Genomic DNA, 22,102 nt, shown 5'->3' with positions numbered 1-22,102 from the left:
TGCGTCTCTTGTTATACGTCCACTTGTCTCGGGCTTGGATCTCTTCGATCCGTCTCTTTGCGTTTGTACGCAACTGATCTCGTTCCTCTTGGAACACCGCGGCCTGTTCGTCCTCGATGCTACTGCTCCTCTTTCGCTCTTCCTCTATCTTCCTCTCCGTTGTTTGTTTACCCATTTCACTCTTGTCAGGGGCTTTGATCGTCGTGGCAGCATCGTAACATTTTCGTAGGCTCGGTTCGTACATGGAAGACGTTAACAACTTACCATCTACCGAGACTATGATCTCTTCTTTTTCAAAGGTCTTCACGTTCATCGTGTCCTCGACAATCCCATCGTCGTCCTCGTCATCCACATCCTCTGTATATCGATATTATTGGAGGGATTCCGCACGTGCGACTTCCCTTGTCTTTTCGTTCGCCTTGCATTCACTCTCTTCGAGTCTATCCGAAAACTTGAAACAACCCTCACACCCGCAACGCTATCCTTCTCAGTAAATTCGCAAATATCATCAACAACATCCTGTTGCTGTTGTTTAGCCAGATTCTTCCTCCTCGTGATGTTCGCTAAGTCCTCCTGCTGGCCGCAAGAATCCGACGAGGACACCATCTCTTGGTCCACTTTACCAATCACCACGTGTCTTGCCACTATTCTCCGTTCCTCCGACACTTGCTGCACAGCTGCCCGATACTTCTTCAAAACTTCTGCTAACTCTTCTTTATTTTCTTCCAATTGCGACAGTAGCTCAGTTCGTTCGCGACTAGCTACATTAACACGATCTTCTGCTTCGGAACGTTGCCGCAGTACTTCCTGCAACGAAGCCTGCGTCTCATTCGGTTCTTGCTCCAGTGCCTGTTTCGCTTTAACTGCAACTGCTCTAGCGCATTCTGCATCTTCTAACTGGTTCTTCAGCTGTCGTAAAGCTGCTTTACCCGTCGAGTCACCTTTCGATCTCTCCAGCATCGTTTGAGCGTCTCTTAGCAATGCTTTGGTTCTCTTCAAATCTCTTTTTAGCCTATGTTGCATGTCCTTAACGTGTGACAAATCTATCTCACTCGCCTGTGTCTCTACATCTATCTTGAGGACTTCCGGACACTCATCGGGATTTTCGTCCTTTATTCTACTAATAAAAAATTCTCCCCCTTTTATACTTATTTCAACAGTGTCCAAAAAGTCTGCGCCAATAATAAGCGAATGTTGCATCACTGTGTCTGGAACTACGTGTATGGTTATACAGTACGACTCATTGTCTATAATAATGTTCGTGGAAAATTTCCCGAGCGTAAAATTCCTTCCGTAACCGACACCGCCAAATCCAACGATTTCCCGACTTAATCTGGGCGCTCCGATTTTCACATGCTGATCTGCTCGCATTAGAGTCAGCTCACTACCGGTGTCTATCAACGCGCTCAATTCGAAATTTTCCATCTTAACATCCTTACCACGCCTTGTTTTTAACGACCGAAACACGCTGTAAACTTTTTTTGAGGGCTCACCCAAATTGTCGCAACTTGATGCGATGTGTCCGTACTCCCTACATTTGAAGCATTTAGGTCCTCTCGACTTGCTCGGACACTCCGCACACACGTGCTCCGCATCACCGCAATTGTAGCATCGCGTCTTCCTCGCATCTCCAGATCGACCGGGTTCCTTGTTCCTCTCGGTTTCGGACAGCTTCGCCACCGGCTTTACCCTGTTACTCTTCGGCTCCTCAAATTTCGTCCTCATCTCCATATCTCTTTTTATCGCTTCGTAGCGCCTGAAACGCTCTTTTAATTGCTCGATATTCCTGGCTCCGTATAGCACAGTCTTGTTCGCGACCTCGTCGGGAATGCCTTGAATAATGTAGTCTATCAAGGATTGCGTATCAACCCTTCCTTGTTTTGCAATCCCGCACATGTGATACATATATTGTTGCAGACTCTCATCTGCTTTCTTCTTTCTATGGTATAACTCGCGATGTATCTGTTGGTCGCTTACTACATTTTCAAACTCATTCCTCAACGCCTTTTTTAGCTTTGCCCAGGACTTCGCGCATCGTTCTTGTCGTACGAAGGCCTGAGCGGAGCCTGCGAGTAATTTCTTAGCATAGGCCACCATGTGGGCGTCTGACCAACCCCACACTTCTGCCATTTCCTCGAAGTCTTCCACCCACTGATTTACACTCAGCAGATCATCCCCGCTGAATTTCTCTAATGAGTCTTCTACGTCTTTAAGACTCAACATCGAACCGACGCATACCTTCTGGTGATACTCATCGCGGTCCTGATACACCGCTCGCGTGCCTCTCCTGTATTCTCGCGCGCCTTGTTTATCGTCCTCGCCTTCACTTTCGTCGGAGCTCTCTTCTTCCGACGATACATCGTTCCCTTCTAGGGCCGCCTGTAGCCGCGCGCGTAGTTCGGATTTTCTTCCCGTTACCTTCAACCCCAAGCTAACGAGACGCGCTCTTAGCTCTTTCGTCCTCAGCTTCTTGAGCGTCAAATCCTCTTCACCCGACAATCGTTCGTCTTCAACGTTTGCCTATTCTTTTCTTTTCTACTCCCGCACAAATAGCTCCGTCAAATCGTGTCGTTTCTCTGTCTTATTCAATCCCGGCTGAGCCCCCACTTGTAATATCGGAATATATTAAAGGTGTAATTTTGTCCGATTAATTATGATTTATTAATAATGGATTGAAAATACAGATATTAGTTAGACAGAGAAACGATGTTTGATTAACAGGAAAACTAAATGCAACGCTCGTATTTACAACAAATAACTTGACAACTATTTGGTAACTCTCTCTCTCTCTCTCTCTCTCTCTCTCTCTCTCACTAGCAACTCTACACTCGACAACATTCGCAACTCAATTCTAACGACTCTATGCTTCGACGTCTCCATCAACTCTGACCCTCGCCAATGCACTCCTGCTCGGTCGTGCTCGCTCTTGCACTCCTGCTCTCGTCCTCTCTCTCTCTCACACACACACACACTTTTCGGCTCACATACTCTGGCCTCTCGATTGCCACTCCTTGAAATATGAAACCGTACTTCTGTTTTGACGCTGCTTATCTTTTCTCGCGTCACTGTTACTAGGCGCTCTTGGATGTAAACAAACCACAAAAAGACGGCGTACACGGTGTTTTCTAATTTCAGCCGATCTCCAATCAAAGCTATTCTACGATATTACAATTGTTATATCAATAATTTCATTACAGTAATAGGACGCTTGATTCATAAATATTATAGGAATGCTAAAGGCAAAATACGAAAAGTTTAGAATTATGAACATAGTGTACAGTTAAAATTTTCTGCAGCAGTAATCGATAATTATGTGGAAGTAATAATTAAGAAATTTATTTCATTCGATATCTAAGACCAAATAACAATACTTCTTAAATTATAGCAGCGATATCGAATATGAAATTGTTTTCAATTCAATTATCAACTAAAATTATAGTAAAATAAATATAGATAATAATAATAAAGAAATATAGAGAGACAAAATATATGTAATAAAAAAGTTAGTAGCATCTCCTAAATATTTATTGTGAAAAACCTATTGACTAAGTACAACTATGATACAGAGAAGTAGGTATAAGTATATATTTTTTTTTAATAACCACTGCTGCAGGGCACAATTTTTTCTTCTCTAGGTCTTGGCTGATTTTGTGTGCTATCCGATGATATTGTTCTGTTGAATGTCGCTTCCGAAAACCGAATTGATAATCTGACGTTATATTCGAATCCTCGAAAAAGGAATGAAGTCGTCCGATTAGCATATTCTGAAAGAGTTTGGATAAATTTGACGGAAGAGCGACTGATCAATTTGAATTTGCTCGATGGATTGGCTTCCTTGATTTAAGAATAAGAGTAATGAGTGACAATTTCTAAAGCTTTGAATAATATTTAAGGGGAAGGACTGCGTTAAATATGATAAATATGACAAGTCCTTAAGGGGATGTCCTGAATTAGAATGTTCTAAAATAGCGTCTTTTTGTGATATTTGTTAGAAGGGAAAGAAAGAAACAAAGTTATTGAATTTCGAGGTATGGTTTTCTATATATTTAACGAGTACAAAAAGTTTTGTTAAGTAAAAAGAAAAATTATAATAGATTTCTAAGCCTATTTCATGGGCTGCAGTTTTCAATCGGCGTGAAAGATCCACCTTGAAATCCTTGACTGAAACGAAAAACCAAAAAAGGATTAAATTATTCTATATATATTTTTCTTCTCGATGAACTAAAAAAGTTCGTCAAGAAGTTCATTTAAATAATCATTATAGCACCTTAAAGTCTATTTTTTCTTTTTAAAAAACACATTTTTTTTAACCCGTCAAAATTTGTAAGTTCGCGCTATTTTCTGCCTTCTTTTTAGTTCTGCAGTCTGCTACAAGTAGTATACCAATAACTAATTTTTTCTGCGTTAGTTTTACTCATATTGTTAAGAACGATGGAAATAAAATAATAAGAAGAGCCTATCACAAGGGACGTTGGAACGTGTACGCAAATGAATAGTTAATTGCATGAAAATTCTTAATTAAACTCTTTGCATTAAATACTTTCACGTGACATTCCTTTTCTATGAGAAAAATTTGAATTGATACTAAATAAATAAGGTTTTAGCGTGGATAATGATTCTGATGTAACTATTTTCATTCGTACAACTCATATGTTATTTGTAATTGTTTTTAAAATGATTTCGAAAGTTAATAGAAAGTTGTATACGTTTTTATTTTATTTTCTGATTTGAATTTGTACAAAATTTGTCAAAGGAATTATCTTCTTTGTCGAAACTGAAAGATTAAAATATAGCACCTGTCCATTCCTTAAAAATTAATTTACATACAAAATGATACTCATACATACATATCTGTATTTATCATATTTCTTAATTATTTTACTGTTTCGTTATGGTACATTTCAGTTTTTGTATTAGACATCTTTAAATTAATTGCAAAATGCTATTACTAAAATATTCATTACTGTTCTGCAGACATATTCAATTGTAAAACGAATAAAGCACGACTTGATCTTGTCTAATCTCTTTTTCACTCTTTCTTTCTACAAATTTAATTTTTTTTCCATTCAACTTGCGTCTACTGATTCAGGTATCTACATTCCTTTTTCACAGCGATCAAATGTATTGCTTTTGAGTTCCGATTATATTGTGACAGTTTACTTACCGTGAAGAAATATCAGGTCTCGTTCCGATAGCTATACATTGGGTTGGCAATTAAGTCATTGCAGATTTTGTCATTAGGTGCTGGTATTCGGTCTTATCCGGTGTCAGGACCGGTACACTTCAAAACCGATGAGCTAATGACGGACACCCACCAGACGGCAAGGGAGTGCACGCGGCAGCAGGGGGTCAGGGCCCAGACCCAACACCCGGGGGTCCTCCCTACTTCGTAAGATAACCACTTGTGTAGGGATGCGGCCGAGTTGTAAGAGCTCCAGTCTTTGAAAGTCACGGCTGGAGTTCGGAAGTAAACTGTCATTAGTGTAAACAAGATGTTAGCAAATAAATTCTCTCTTTTTTTATTTTCATCTTCCATTTCTTTTTTCACTTTACGTGACACCGGCTTCGGCGAACCTCATTGCATCTAAATCTTGTTTTAAATGCATTTAAATGTTCTTACTGGCTATTTTACTGGATATTCCTTAAAATTTTTTCTTTGTATGATATTTCCGATAATTATATCACATCATATCACATTATATCACAATCTCCAGGTATTTTTCCGCACTTTCATTTGCCCATTCCCTTTTCTCCTTCTCTTCTTCTTTCTTTCCCTCATTTTTTTATGAGTCTGGTCCCCCTATTTCTATTTCTAACGGCACGTGGTCCGACTCTGTTCTTTTCCTACTTTCATGTCGATTATTTCTTTTGTCGCCACCTGATTGCCAATCTATTACTGAGTTTCCTCTCTCCCCGATATATGTCCACTCCTCTCCTTCTTAATCTCTTCCATTGATTATCATCCAGCCTCTCTCTTCCAGGTACTTCAACAGAGTTCTTCCTTCCATGTTTATCGTCATGTCTTTTGATCGCCTGTTTTCTTCTTTCCCTAGATCCTCGTTTATCGGCCCTCCCTCTTCTCCTTCTTTCTGCCTTCCAATCAACGCAGATGATCATCACTTCCTCCTCTCTTCCGTCTACTCTTTCCTCTATTTCTTTACATGTCCCTTTTGGGTCTTGATTATAAACCATCATTACCCTATACGTCTTATCATTGTATACTATTTTTCTTTCCACTATATTATTACTTATTTCTTTGTAATCTATTTCTCTCAGTTCCTTATTTATACCCGTTATTATTCCCCCTTTGCTCTTCCTTTTTTCCTTACTCTCATTGCTGCCCTGCATTTCCTGTCGAATTCTTTGGGTAGTCTATATTTCAGTTTTTCCCAATTGTCTTCCTATATCTATGTATTGCGTGAGCTTGACCACGTCGAATTTCTTCAAATATTCCCACACCTCCTTGACCTTACTTATTAGCCCTGCCACATTCCAGAAGCACATTTTCATCCCCTTTGTAGCCCCCCTCCTCTTTTCCCTTTTTTCATTTTTCATCCCCTCTCTTTCTTTTTTCCTCCAGCCTCTCTTCATTTTCGTTCCACTTGTACCATCTGTTTTCTATTTCTAGTTCCTTATATTCCATCCTCACATCTTCGCCCTTTTCCCTTCTTAATCTAGTTATCCTTCTTATTTGTTGCTGTAGCTCAATTTCTTTTCTTGTCAGATCGTCATCTATATATACCCCCTCCTCCAATTTGCTTTGTTCCTTCATTATCCTCATTTTTTCCTCCACTGATTTCATCGTCGCCACTATTATTGTGTCTTTGTCCCTCACCCTTATCATAGGGCAACCACTATACCTGAAACAACCAACAGACAAACAAAAACAGTTCCACTAGACATCCTCGAAAAAATTAGAGAAAAAAGAAAAGCGGAAGCAAAATGGCAAAAACACAGAACAAAAGAAAACAAAAAACACCTAAACAAACTCGCAAAAGAAATAAAAAACAAAATAAAAGAGCACAACAACAACGAGTTCACAAAGTTCATCGAGTCACTATCTGCACACGAGAACTACAACTACTCCCTATGGAAAGCCACAAAAAAAATAAAGAAGACAATAAAAATGGTCTCAGCAATCAGAAGAGCAGATAACACATGGGCAAGAAGCAACGAAGAGGAAGCTGAAGAATTTTCCAACCACCTATGCAACACATTTACCCCACATAATACCAACAACAGCAACCACAATAGTCATACGGACGAGGATGCGCTAACCAGTAGTATATCAACTGACAATCACTACACCATACCCAAAGCAACAGCACAAGAAATCAGAAACATAATTGAGAAAACAAAAAATAATAAAGCACCGGGAATCGACCTAATTAACGGCAAAATCTTGAAAAACCTTCCGCCAAAAGTGATAAGAGAAATCACGATAATAGTTAACGCAATACTAAGAATACAATACTTTCCACAAACTTGGAAACTGGCACAAATCATAATGTTACCCAAACCAGGCAAGGACCCACACGATACCAAATCATACAGACCAATCTCATTACTTCCTGTGTTCTCTAAGATACTAGAGAAAGTAATTTACGACCGCATAAAACCTATAATAGAGAAGAATCAATTAATACCGGATCACCAATTCGGATTCAAAAACAAACACTCCACAATAGAACAAACGCACAGACTCGTCAATGAAATGTTACAGGCGCTGGAAACAAAACAATATTGCACGGCACTCTTTATGGACATCGAAAAAGCATTCGATAAAATAAACCACAATAGCCTACTTCAATCAATCAGAAAACAGTTCCCGGAGCAGATATACCAATTAATCAAATCATACCTAAGCAGGAGAACCTTCATAGTAAAAATCAAAGACACATACTCTGAAGTTAAAGGAATCAAGGCAGGAGTTCCGCAAGGAAGCGTCCTAGGACCAATTTTATACACATTATACACGGCCAACATACCAACAACTAACAATAGTAAAATATTGACATTCGCGGATGACACAGCTGTACTAGACAGGCGCACTAACCTTGCAGCAGCAGTTACATTACTACAAGAACACATCACAAAAATAGAAAAGTGGTTTCAAACAAAACAAATCAAAGCAAACCCCGAAAAATGCAAACACATTACATTCACACTGCGAAAACAGAAACCACCAAACATTGTACTAAACGGCACACACATAACACAAACAAGGCAAGTCAAATACCTAGGACTCCACTTAGATACACGACTCACACGGAAATAGGATATCAAATCAATGACAGACAAAATACAAACAGCAAGGAGACAAATGCATTGGCTAACAAGTCGAAAATCCAAATTAAGTATAGAAAATAAATTAAAAATATACAAAACGATCATAAAACCAATCTGGACGTACGGAATAGCACTATGGAGGACAGCAGCAATGAACCATATAAACAAAATAGAGACCGTACAAGCTAAAATTCCTAGAACAATAGTAAACTCCCCATGGTACGTTAGAAACGAGGATATACGGAAGGATCCGGGAATACCAACGGTCAAAGAGGAAATTAGAAGACACGCAGGAAAATATAAAGAAAGAATAGGAACACACCCAAACCGGCTAGCTGTGGAAACGATCAACACGTCAAACATAGACAAAAGACTTTTTTTTTTTTTTTTTTTTTTTATTTATTTGTTGAAATTACAATCAATTCTCGCGTTGAGAATTTTCAGTAATTTTTCTGGCGTGGCGCAGTGACATGGCTGTTTATTTACAATAAGTTAATACTTATTATAGATAGATATAATTTATAATCTATGTTACGACGCCTAAAACATCTGCACGCCAGCCCGCGCGACCGGACAACAACCGACCTGCGTAACGGCACTTCGACCCTCAATAAACCTAAGGACCCACCATAACTTTCACTTCCCTGCATTGTTTCGCCATATGTCTTCAATCCGATTGTCTTGAAGAATTGCTAAAACCTAAAAATATGCTCGAAACACAGTCGGTTTTAGAGGTGTCCTTGGGTTTATTAGTCGCCTTTAAAACACGGAGAAAGCGGGTATGCACCCATTAGGAAAACCCGAATAGCCCTGTAATAAAACAGGCTAGGTTTTCTCATACACACAGTCATTTACGCACCACGATGGTAGAAGACTCCCTACTCATCCCTTCGAGCAGTAGTGCAGCATGACCAATCGACACCGCGGTTCGTTACCCTCACTTTTCCTAACGAAAGTGGGACCAACGAATCCGCGTTCTTTAGGCACAGGGGCACACCCACACCGAACTTTCTTCCGTATTAAACAAAAGAGCGACAAACAGTCTACCACCTAAAGCCTAACGCGACAGTCTACCAACTAACGCCTAACGCGACGGTCTACCAGCTAACGCCTAACGAGACAGTCTCCCAACTAACGCCTACGCGACGGTCTACCAGCTAACGCCTAACGAGACAGTCTACCAACTAACGCCTAACGCGGCAGTCTACACATAGAGCGAGAGTCGCATACTTCACGCACATCTTTTGTCGGTTCTCGGTGGTAGAACATACATCTTCTCTCCTCAACATATCATAGGGCTAAGTCCATTGACACATTAATTCCATTAGAAGAGCCCTGCTCTAGCGTACATATCTATCGCATCTTCGTGCGACAAGTTGTTAACTATTTATTTCTCTATGTCAGTGTAACTAAGTGTTGGGAAATACATACTTTATAATACTGTGAATCCCAGTGTTATACCAACTCAATCACCCCTCATTATCTCAACGGAAATCAGGGGATCGATCAATTCGTGGTGTCGATTGTTATAATCGTAACGGGGATTTACGACCCCCGTTGACGACTCTCCTCGCGAGTACGTCTCCCCGCGATTGGTCGAATTTACAATCTATGAGTATTATAAGTAAGTGCATATGCTTGATTTGGATAATTAAATGAATCTAACGTTTAGGTCTAGCGGGTAGTGCCTCTTCAGCCTGCGAATCTGGTCCGTCGTATCGAGTAGTCCAGTGATTAGGGGGTTTCGGTGTTTGTTGATTCTTTTGCTGTATCTGTTGCTATATTTTGCTATTTCCTCTTTGACGGTGGGTATCTTGAGGTCGCGGTGTATTGTTTCATTGGTTACATACCAAGGTGCGTCAATTAGGGATCTTAGCGTTTTCGATTGAAAGCGTTGGAGTATTTCAACGTTGGAGTTACTTGCTGTTCCCCATAGTTGGATTCCGTAGGTCCAGACAGGTTTTATTACGGTCTTGTAGAGGGTAATTTTATTCTGTAAATTTAGTTTGGAGCGTCGGCCCGTGAGCCAGTAGAGTTTTTTTAGTTTGTCCTTTAGTTGCTTCCTTTTATCTGAGATGTGTGTCTTCCACGTTAGTCGCCTGTCCAGGGTCATGCCCAGGTATCGGACTGTGTCCCTGCTAGGAACTGTTGCATTGTTGATGGTGACCTGGGGGCAGGTTTGTTTTCGGAGCGTGAAGGTTACATGCGAGGATTTCTTTTCGTTGACTTTGAAGCCCCATTTGTGAAACCACTTTTCCATGGAGTCGAGACTTCGCTGGAGAGTGGATGAGGCTATTACCGGGTCTGCGTGGGAAGCTAATAGCGCTGTGTCGTCTGCAAATGTCGCTATTGTTATGTCGTTTGATATAGGTAGGTCGGCAGTGTAGATGGAGTACAGTAGGGGTCCGAGGACACTACCTTGGGGTATGCCAGCTTCTATTGGGAATGTTGCGGAAGTGGCGTCTAGGTATTTAACCATGAATTGTCTATTGGTTAGGTATGATTTTAGGATGGAGAAGTAGGGGTGGGGTAGGATCTTTTTAAGTTTGTATAGTAGCCCTTCATGCCATACTTTATCGAATGCCTGTTGGATGTCTAGGAAAACCGCTGAGCAATATTTTTTCTTTTCGAGTGATTGACTGATCGTATGCGTTAAGCGGTGGATTTGCTCTACTGTAGAATGATGTTTTCGGAAGCCGAATTGGTGATCTGGGAGTGTTTTCAAGTTCTCTAGGATTGGAAGGAGTCGGTTCGTGAGCATCTTCTCGAATAGTTTGGACAGGGTAGGTAAAAGACTGATTGGGCGATAGGAGCAGGTTTCGTGTATCGGTTTACCGGGTTTAGGGATGAGGGTAATCAATGAGATTTTCCAAGCCTTAGGATAGTGTTCCAGGCGAAGGATAGCATTAAAAATCGATGTGATGAGTGCTATCCCTTTTGTGGGAAGTTCCTTGATTGCTCTATTGCCTATTAGGTCGTGTCCTGCTGCTTTCTTGGGGTTAAGGCGACTGATTGTTTCTATAGTCTCAGCAGAGGAGAAGGGTTCGATAGGAGGGGACATTTGGAAGGGGGTGTGTAGGTATTCAGTAACGTCCGCGGCGGCTTGGGGGGAATGGGGTTTGAATACTTTTGACAAGTGTTTTGCAAACAGGTCGGCTTTTTCTATAGGGCTTCGCGCCCATCCACCTTGCGGACGGCGGATAGGTGGGATTATTTGTGGGGGGCGTGTGAGTTTCCTGGAGGCCTTCCATAGTGAGTAGTTGGTGTCGGCTGTGGGCGATAAGCTGGCGAGGTATTTATGGAAACAGTCGTTTTTATAGTTGGTTAAGGTTCTGGTTAGCTTTCTAGTTGCGTTGTTAAGTTTTCGTTTGTCCTCCGGTGTTCTGTGGGTCTGCCATACTCTTCTTAGTCTACGTTTTTCTGCTATTTTTTTTAGTATGAATTGTGGATATTCTTGTTTGCTGTTGGTTGGCTTTGTCGGTGTGGAGAGGCGGATTGCGTTTATTATGCTCGTGTTTAAGTATTTCGTGGCTGCTTCGATATCTTCCTTTGTTTTTAGTGGGGTGAAGGCTGAGGTTGAGTGTGTAAAGACTTCTCTGAAGAGCTGCCAGTTGGTGTGTTGGTTGTGAATGGAGCCATTAGGTGTACTCTCGATGATTGTTGAATTGACTGTTGCTATCACGGGAGAATGATCAGAGGAGAGATCGGCCGAGGAGTTGATCTGGACGTGTCTTGATGGGATATTTTTAGTTATGAAGAAGTCGAGAAGGTCGGGTATTTTGTTGGTGTCAGTGGGCCAGTATGTGGGTTCGTATGTGGTGAGGTAGTTGAGGTTGTTGTTTATTATGCTGTTTAAGAGGTTTTTGCCTCTTGCTGTAACCAGTCTGCTGCCCCATTGGATGTGCTTGGCGTTATAGTCTCCTCCAACTATGAATCTGTTGCCCAGGGTGTCCAGGAAGTTATCAAAGTCTTCTTTGGCGATGGAGTGTCTGGGAGGACAGTATACTGCTGAGGTGGTGATTGAGCCATGACAGTCTTCTATTGCTACGTTTGTTGCTTGGAGGTAGTCTTTCTGGAATGGTGGGAGTTCGTAGTGCTTAATACTTGCTTTGATTATTATTCCGGTGCCACCGTGGGCCTTTCCGCTGGGGTGTTGGGTATGGTAGAATTTGTAACCATTTATTTTCAGGTAGCTCTTATCGGTGAAGTGGGTTTCCGATACGAGCATTACGTCGATTTGCTGGTGTTTTAAGAAGAGTTCTAGTTCACGTTTGTGTTGCGCTAGACCGTTGGCGTTCCAGAGAGCTATGCGCCTTGGTTTTATTTTGAGTCGGGGCGTGCTAATTTTTCCACGATGAGTGTTAGTAGCGATAGCAAGTGATTTATTTGCTCCGATTGTTTCTCTATTAGCTTTTCGAGCCTTGAGGAGTTGTCTGCGTTTGGTGGGTTGGGGACACTGTTTTGGGGAAGGTTCCTTTGGCTGTTCGGGTTATTTTGGATGCCTTGTACTGCTTGGGCATAGGAGGTTGAGGTGGAGATGAAATTGGTAGGACTGGGTGTTTGGTTGGTTGAGGGGGTTGGGGTAGTCGTGAATTTCGGCGGGCTGGGTGTTTGGTTGGATACCTCTTTTGCTCTGAGCTTAGGGTACCTGTTCGTGTATAGTGTTTTATATGCTGGGCAGCCTTTGTAATTGGCAGGGTGGTCCCCTTGGCAGTGGATGCATTTCGCTGGGGTTTCCGGTGATTTGGCGCACTGGTCAGTGGAGTGAGAGCCTGCGCATTTAACGCAGCGGAAAGTATGGTTGCAGTATTTCTGCGTATGACCGTACCTTTGGCACCTTTTGCACTGCACTATTTCTTTTTTCACGAGCGGTGGTTCGATCTTTACTATCGCGTTCATTAGGCGACTGATGTTGTAGATTTCCTTATTGTTCGGTTTTTGTTTAATGTCTAGGAAGAATAAGGATAACGGGTCTTTCGAGACTCTATGCCTTATATTACTTACGTTGATGACTTCGTGGCCGAGTTTTGAGAGTTCGTATTTTAGTTCGTCTATGTCTGCTGAGTGGTGTATGTTTCGTAGGACCACCCGGAAAGGCCTTTCCTGTTTGAGTTGGTAGGTGTGGAAGTTGGCGTTCAGGGTCCTGAGTGTCTTGGTGAGTTTTCTGTAAGCTTCTGGGTTCGTCGGTAGTATTTTCACCTTGTTGTTGCTTATCTTAAGGTTATATTCCTCCTTGCTGGTTTCTCTCTCTAGGGACTTGATCATTGTCTGTATGTCAATGACGTCGTCCACAAATATTGGTGGGGGAGGGGGGATTCTCTGTGAGTGTTGGTTTGGTGGCGGTTCTACGATTTCCATGGCGTCGTTTGAGGATTCCAATACGGCGAACCTGTTGTGTGTGTTTATTTGCGTTGCTGGTTCTATTTTCCTTTTCTTTGTAGTGTTAGCGTCGTTAGTGCGGAGAGTTCTGCTGCACTTCTGCCACGGGGGGGGGGGGGGGGGTAGCACGGGGTAGCTGCGAGTCTGCTCCGGAGAGCCTGGTCGCGGTTGCTGGGCCATCATCGAGCTAGTTAATTGGGAATGAACAACTAGTCGTGAGGCTGTGAGGCTAGTATTCGGGTTGGGGTTAGGTGCGTGGGATTTTCTTCACCCTAGAGGGTAAGGGACACTTAGCTGCGTTCTCTTTCGACGGTTGGGCGACACGTGTTGTTTTCGAACTACGCTGGGCACTAGAGACACGTCTGCACGCTTCGGCACTCCACAGCGAACGAGACAAAAGACTGAAAAGGAAACACCCAGCAGACCTCACAAAGGACACAACCTGACAAACACGAAGAGGGTATCCCACTGGGGGTAGCCGCCCGCATGATAATCAAACAGCCAAAAAATTCTACCAAATGTACAAATCGGACAAATAGTGAATGTGAACAATTAAAAAAAAAAAGAAAAAAACTGAAGTCATCGACAGCGTGTAGACAAAAGTCTGCGACGAAGACAGACTATAAACAGTAGAAGCGATGTTGGCTTCGGGGTTTTTCAGTTATTACTGAAACTTCCGTTATTACAGTTATCCGTAACTTTTAACAAATTTTATAGAAATTCAAATTCTATTCTATTCAATTCTGTTAACTTTCGAAATCATTTTAAAAACAATTACAACTGACATATGAGTTATATGAATGAAAGTAGTTACATCAGAATCATTATCCACGCTAAATCCTTATTTATTTATGATCAATTCAAATTTTTCTCATAGAAAAGAAATGACACGTGAAAGTATTTAATACAAAGAGGATAATTAAGAATTTTCATGCTATTGACCATTCGTTTGAGTACACGTTCGAACGTTCTTTGTGATAGACTCTTCTTATCATTTTATTTACATCATTCTTAAGAATATGGTTTTATTGGTATATTACTTGTAGCAGACTGCAGTAAAGTACATAGAAAAATTTAATACAAAGTAAAGAATTATATATATGTCGGGTTTACATTAGAATTAGGGTTAGGGGCGTGAAACTAATCTTCGTTTGGGTTACACGTTGTCGTTATGCAATAGAGAAGACATTGACTAGTGCAAATACGATTATTATAGAACCGGACAAGTAACCGTGGTAGTTAGGTACTCGAGAAACTAATGACAATGATCCTAGGTTCAATAACGAATCCGCGGTCGACGGGATGATAGATGAACGTACTCACAAAATCTAAGTCGTGTGTGTAATGTTCCCTGGTCGTAAGGGGTTACTCTTTTTCATCGATGAGATCGCGAGCGGGAATGACTTTCCCGTCCCGATGATGCCACAGAGGAAAACTATATTGGGGTGTGTCTAAGGACACGAGATCATAGGATTCGTCGAGAAAAGCCTTCGTTTAGAAAGTAAGGGAAATTGGCGTTGCTGCTAATTGGTCAATTTCCATATCGGTGGTTAGAAAGAAATGCTAGCCGCCCTCGAGGGAAAGTTGCTAGTGGGAGACGCCGTTCGTTGAAAAATAGGTCTCCCCTATTTTCCCGTAGTTGGGACAAGGCTGTTTGTCTGTTTCAAGGACTTTAGTTGACTAAATCTTAAGATTTATAACAGGCCCTCGATCTAGCTGAACATGTACTGCGGAGACGCATCGACATCTGGCAATCATCTTACTCGAAGAATAGGGTCTGCGTGTGGCGAGCTACGGGACAGAGACCGTCGGAATGTTTACTGTCGAGTGTTACAACTATTTCCTTTTTAAGGAGAGCTATAGAATTATTCCATGCCTTTGTTAAACAAAGCATTCATCCCGTGACCGTGGCTACGTTCGGCGACTGACTGTCGCCTCGAGCCCAAGCTCATTATCACAACTCTCGAACAATTACAATCGGATTGAATAACTACAATTGTTTAATTACAGCTATAGTAGACTCTAGGTTACAATGTTGCGGGATTAACCAAAATTCCAAAGACTCCGGTGTCCTTTCATCTCCGACATATATTTACTAAAAGTTTCGCGTATTTTTCTAAATTACAGTCCTGAACTATAAATAGTTATCTGTAAATTCAAATTCCAGCCTAAAATAACATTTTTTTTCCAAACTGTCTCTTCTCCAAATCTTATTCGTAACACCATGTTACTTACAATAATTTTCTTAACTTATTCAAGCTATTGTCACGTAAAATAACAAAGAAATAAAAAAAGAAATTTAAGATGAAAAAATAAAAAAAGGAAACTTTATTTTTTTCTGGCACCTGGTTTACAATTTACTTCCGAGCTCTAGCCGTGACTTTTGAAGATTGACTCTTACGACTCGATTTCCGATCGGATTCGGTTATGTTTCTTTTGTTAACACTCTCTTGTCACGTAATTTTTGAGGTTAGTTGATGAAAATAAAAAGTAGCTGAGTCGTAACACAACTATCGTCTTTATTTCACGGCACAGGTTTACATAGATTGGAGAGATGTTCACTGTTCGATAGTTTTATCTATTTCTCCCCAGGTGCTTCCGTCTCATTACGGAGGAAAGCTCGGCGTGGGTGCGCCATTTTTAATTAACAACGCGGATTCGCTGTTCGCACCTTCCGTTAGGAAATGTGAGGGTAATGATCCACGATGCTAATTGGTTATAAGTCATGAAGATAGGAGGAGAAAGCCTTCTTCCAGCGCGGCTAGTAGGTAACATTGTTTATGGGAAAAACCAGCTTTTTCGTTAGTCGAGTATTGGGTTTTTCCCATTAAGTAACTACCTGCTTTCCCGTAATTAGTAAGGACGTATAACAACCTAAGGGCTGTTTCAAGGACCATCCATAAACAGATAGCAGAAATAATAAACTTAAAAAGTTTAGGCTTATGGTGGGTCCTTGGGGTAATTGAGGGTATGGACTGAAGACCTGCATACATTCTGCCTCTAATATGAAGCGACGTTACACTATATCCCCACTATCCTAGAGTTTGTTAGGCGTCCGCGACTGTTGCCACGCACGCCCTCCACTCAAACATTCGACGGAAGCACTGTTGGGATATTGATGGTTCATTGGGCACTCCGCTTCGGCGATATACATTGTTGCCGAGTGCCAACACATCTTTATCTCCGGTCTTGAACTGAGCTGGTCGTGACACTATCGTAACGTCGACAAATATCTCCAACCGACTCAAGAAACCCGAATCGCCTGCCACGCGACACCAACTCCCAAAACAAAGGAATGTGAATTCGGCACGCAGGTATAAGATAAACGAACATCTAGAAGGGCTGGGTTTTGATCGAGGCTTCAGTCTTTCGGTAAAAAGTTTCTTTTTATAAATTGGTTCGTTAATTATTTTGTTTTATTTTATTTATATTATCATATATTACTTTATTTCCTTTTATTTTATTTTGTTCTTTTTATTTCATTTATTTATTTTATTTCATCAACATAATTTTCGTATGCCCTAAGAAAGCATAAATTAATCAATGCAAATATTGTAATTATATATAAGAAATTATAATCTGTGAGCACTCTAATTTTAAAGCTATTGGATTGGATCATTATAACTAATATTTTATTGATCTCCGGCATTTCAGTCAATATCACACCACTATGTTATTATTATTATAATATTATGTTATTATATAGTTATTATTATATTAAAACTGTTTTGTGAATAACCGCTAAAAAAAGGTACACATTATACAGTTGATTATCGAAATCATTACAAAGTCACGTAGTATCTAAACACCCGACACAACACTTAAAACTCGTTTGTCGGAAGGTAGCGGCATTGTTGTCAATGATATTAGCATAGTGGTCTGTGCTATGTGTATCAACACAAGCGTCGGACGCGTGTATCGGCTGGTGTAGCTATGTAGTGGTGCAGGCAGGCGATCAATTTTACCCAATAATTCCGATTTAAGACTCAGACTGCGGATTTCAGACGCAACCGCGTAAGGCGCGGCTATACAGCTAAGGAAATTCCATCTTTAGACAATAGGACCCTGTCTAACACTCTTTCCAGGAAAAGCGTGCTCAGATTGCAAAATACCTCACAACAAAAAAAGATCAGGAAAGTCAGTTAGATATAAAGGGGCATTCCAAGCGTTAGATGAGATTATTTTCAATAAAAAATGAATTTTTAATCAATATCCAAGTGTGTTACGTTGTATATCAATTGTATAAATAACAAAAAAGGATTAATATATCCTCTCAAACTTTGCACGCTGCACAAAAATACAGAACACATTTACTCGAAATATATTCTAATAGAGTTTTATTCGCTCGAAAGGAAACAAAAGATTTTGTCAACATTTCTTAAACATGATCGAAATTGATTGCAATATACTTGCGTCTGCAGTTTGCTACTAGAACAGACGATTGTCAAACATGTACTTACGTACGTTTAAGGCGGATCGTATTGTTGTGCCTTGGAGTGACAACGTTGTTTTGCTTTGCTAGGTCTAAAGGTAAACAAATGCCGAACAAAACATTATCGCTGTTCTTTCTAATCGTCATCCGTATTTACATTTGAACTTTTTATAATGCCATCGGTCGGTACGAATAGACGAGCGTCCTTTCTAGGACGATCATTATAACGAATCATTATAACAGGTCATACAGTGGAATAGCAAGCGTAGAATTGAACGGTAACATTGAGCGAGCGACGATTACAACCGGCATACACTATCTCTCTCTGTACTTGTATTTAAAGTGATTTGAATATACAGTGACTATTACAATTTTATCACGTAGAATAAACCACCTCAGCTCGTAATTTTTGGAATAAGATACGAGATGTTCCACATAATCCATATGTCGGGTTAACATTAGAATTTAGAGCCAGTAACAATTCTTCGTTTGGATTAGCCTTCGTTTTACGAAGCAAAGATTATATTTACACGTATATACAAGACTTTTACAAAGTATAATGAATATTGAGTTTAACGAATAACAAGATTAACGAATAATTAGTTTAACGAATAATAAGATTAACGAATAATATGTTTTACGCATAATAAGTTTAACGAATAATGAGTTTAATGAGCGCTATTAACAATGTTCTTGGGTTCAAACGAATCCACGGTCAACGGGATAACTCTTTACTATGCGTAGAATAATTTTAGCTATAAAATACGATTGTTGAGACGCTCGGTATAAACTGCTCGATGTGTCACTCTCCAAGGCGATGGCACGAATAGTAAATTGATTGCATTGCATTTGTTTGTTATATACTCGTTGGAAGCATCGAGAAAGTTCCAATCGCCGTTGCCAAGCAGTTTCTGCCTGGAGTTTGATTATTAATACAACGTGTGTCCCATTATATCGACCGTATCGCCGTATGCCGCCACAACCACATTTCTAGGGAGAACCATACAAACACTTCACACCTCCGTCAGGCAAAACGTCCATCCCGTGACCGTGGCCACGTTCGGCGACCAGTTGTCACCTCGAATCCAACCTCGCTATCACAAATCTCGAACAATTACAATCAGATTGAATGACAACAATTGCTTAATTACAGCTATGATAAAATCTAGATTACAGTGTTGCGGAATTATCCAAAATTCCAAAGGCTCCGGTGTTCTTTCATCTCCGACATATATATACAATATGTAATGATTTACGTGCAGTATTATACCGAGTGTCACAACAAACGTTATTTTGTGCTTCAAAATATATTCTACGTTTAACAAAGAGTTACTCCGTTGACCGTGGATTCCTTATTGAACATAAGAATTTTCATGATTTTGAAATGTGTTGTCAAGGTCATCATTCTGGACAACTTTTTTTTATACATGTTATCGCTACATGGCTTTAGTTTCCAAGATATTCGCAAAAAGCTTTAACCCTTTCGCTTCCGGTGCCGCTTATAGACGGCGACGATGTCACGTAAAATCGATACTTAGGTTGTAAGAGAAAAGAAAGCTGAGTCGTAACTCAACTATTAATTTTCTTTTATCGAACTTTATCATAACTTTGGCACTGAATCTGAGAAAAGAGGTTGTACGAGAACAGCGACTCGAACAAGAACAAGAACTGCCCGAGCTGGATGAAGTCTCGGCTTATATACACCCTGGCTTGGGGATGTTGAGGGGTTCGGTGTGAGTTCCAAAGGAGTCCGAAAGTCGGGGGTAGAGCCTTATCTCCGATGAGGACTAAGGTGCGTCGCAGCTTTGGCGTCCGACAGTCGGGAGTCGATGTGTTTTCTCTGATGGGGACGAAAATGCGTCGCAGCTCTTTGGTGTTCGAAAGTCGGGGGTCGAGATCTTATCTCTGATTGGATTGGAAAGTAATTGATATCACACGACGATCGGCACCCCATATATCAATCATACACCAGTTACACCAGTGCCATCTGTAGTCAATAATATATTTTTTCGTTACCGACAGAACATTTTCTGTTTATTTTATCGATATATTGGATTAATCGCTTCTTAAAAGTTAAAATTAAGTTGAAGTTAAAGTTTCTTACTTTTCATAATTAGTTATATTAAACATCTTATCGTAAAGTCATGTAAATATATAATATATTACCTACAATTTTGTGAGCCTTGTTACGCCACGAGGCTTACCACAGGCTGTATTTTCTAACCGTCGCTCGCGGTCCTACAGCGTTGCAGGCAGACCGTCTTATCTGCCCACCGGATCATATACAATGTATCCACGAGAGCATAGTTGTCGCCAAGCAGCGAGCTCTAGAAACGTCGATTTTTGACCGTTACGTTTTTCACACAAGAAGAGGCATACGTGATCATAGGCGCTAGCGGTGGCGTGACCCGAGCATAGTGGGGGTCGTCTTCCAAATGAGACAAAGGAATAATCGACGGGCGTTCAGTTCCTTCTGACGAGTCTAACGTGACACTTCGACAAATCTGACGAGCAAACGAATTTATCTAGAGATATCGCAAAGTCGAGTCAAATTTCTGTAACATATTCATCATATTATTGTAAAATATATTATTCTATGTTAACCTGTTAATACAGTGTAACATTCATTAAACCACCTCTGTTATCTTAACCGAAACAGGGGAACGACTATTTCGCGGCGTCGATTAACATAATCGTAGCGAGAATTTACGCCTCTCGCTAACGCGTTTTCCTAGCGACCGCGTCTCTCCGCGAACGGTCGTAACAAGCCTTTTCATATTAAACATGTAAATTATACTTACCATATTGGAGCAAAGATTGTTTTATTATTGTTTTATTCAGCATAGTTGTTATTTAAGACTTAGGAAAACATTTATACAGCAATCACGCCACTGTGCCCATGTGTGGCGCGCGCCTCCGTACAGGGAGAGCACTTAGGCGGACTGGACTAAAGCTGGAAGCTAAAGTGTTAATGCAATTTATGTTACGATTACGTTTCATTTTAGAGTAGACGGCCGCATTTTTATATAGTCCAACCTAAACTTAACCCATTGGAAAAAAAGATAATCATTTTTAATATTATGTAAATAAAAAAGGAAAATTAATTAGTTAAACAAAATGTGTTATACTTTACATAAAGTATAAAGTTCAAACCTAATTGTCTTGGAAAATAAAGCCTCAAACGAAAAAATATTATCTTATATTGTCTATTGCTTTTTCCATGTCAGTGCAAGTACAAATTGCATTACCTACACATAGCTCTTGATTCTTATCATTATGCTCTCTCCTGCAAAATATTCAGTGACACTTACAAAAACTTTACAATCAACATCATCTAATTACATCCATTTACCAATTGCACTATTAATTACTCGATATTCTGTGCGATAAATTTATACTAGGTATCCTTCAGAAATTCACCACAATTTTCTTCAAATCTACATATTTAGAAACCATTTTTCAGAAATTCAACATGATTTTCTTCAGATCTGTATTATGATTAAATTTTATTACCCAGTGCTCTAAAATGTTCCGTAAATGCTTCAAAACGATCAGTAAATATTATAAACTCAACTTACAACCATTATTACCTAATGTCTGTAATCTCACGAATATCCATAGCAGTTACTACCGACATTGCTTTTTGCGAAACAGTTGGGAAAGTACCCACAATTAGAAACTAACAGACGTATCCTTGGGACAATTTCCGATTTTCTTATCTTTTTAACTCCATCCATTTCCATATTAATCTCAGTGGTTTCCTATTTTTCTTCCACTCTAACTGCAACCCATTTGCTTCCTTACATTGATTGTGACTAACGCGATTCGAGGTGCGTCGAAAGGGCTCCAGGTATTTCCACACAGCGTATTCTTGGATTCTCTCTATGGAAGAAAGAGAAACGAACTTTAAGACCAAATTCCGTTTACTGCGCTTCTTACAATTAATTAAAATGTTCTGTATAGTATTTTTTCATTTTTTAAAAATATGTTGAAATATGGGAC

General features: G+C 40.3%; 1 protein-coding gene and 1 long non-coding RNA gene across 2 annotated transcripts in view; one reads left to right on the top strand and one right to left on the bottom strand.

The window, feature by feature from the left end:
• LOC126875445 (golgin subfamily A member 6-like protein 6) overlaps nt 1–22,102 on the bottom strand; it is a 224,919-nt gene that overhangs the window by 134,209 nt on the left and 68,608 nt on the right. The window lies entirely within an intron of this gene.
• LOC126875464 (uncharacterized) lies at nt 3,233–5,080 on the top strand. The gene is made up of 3 exons (XR_007693469.1): nt 3,233–3,570; nt 3,636–4,028; nt 4,357–5,080. It is a non-coding gene; the product is annotated as an uncharacterized LOC126875464 (long non-coding RNA).

The sequence above is a fragment of the Bombus huntii genome, chromosome 18, assembly GCF_024542735.1.
Source record: "Bombus huntii isolate Logan2020A chromosome 18, iyBomHunt1.1, whole genome shotgun sequence".
Classification (NCBI taxonomy): Eukaryota; Metazoa; Arthropoda; class Insecta; order Hymenoptera; family Apidae; genus Bombus; species Bombus huntii.
Note: the sequence above shows the minus strand (reverse complement) of the source record. Positions and strands in the feature narration are given on the sequence as shown.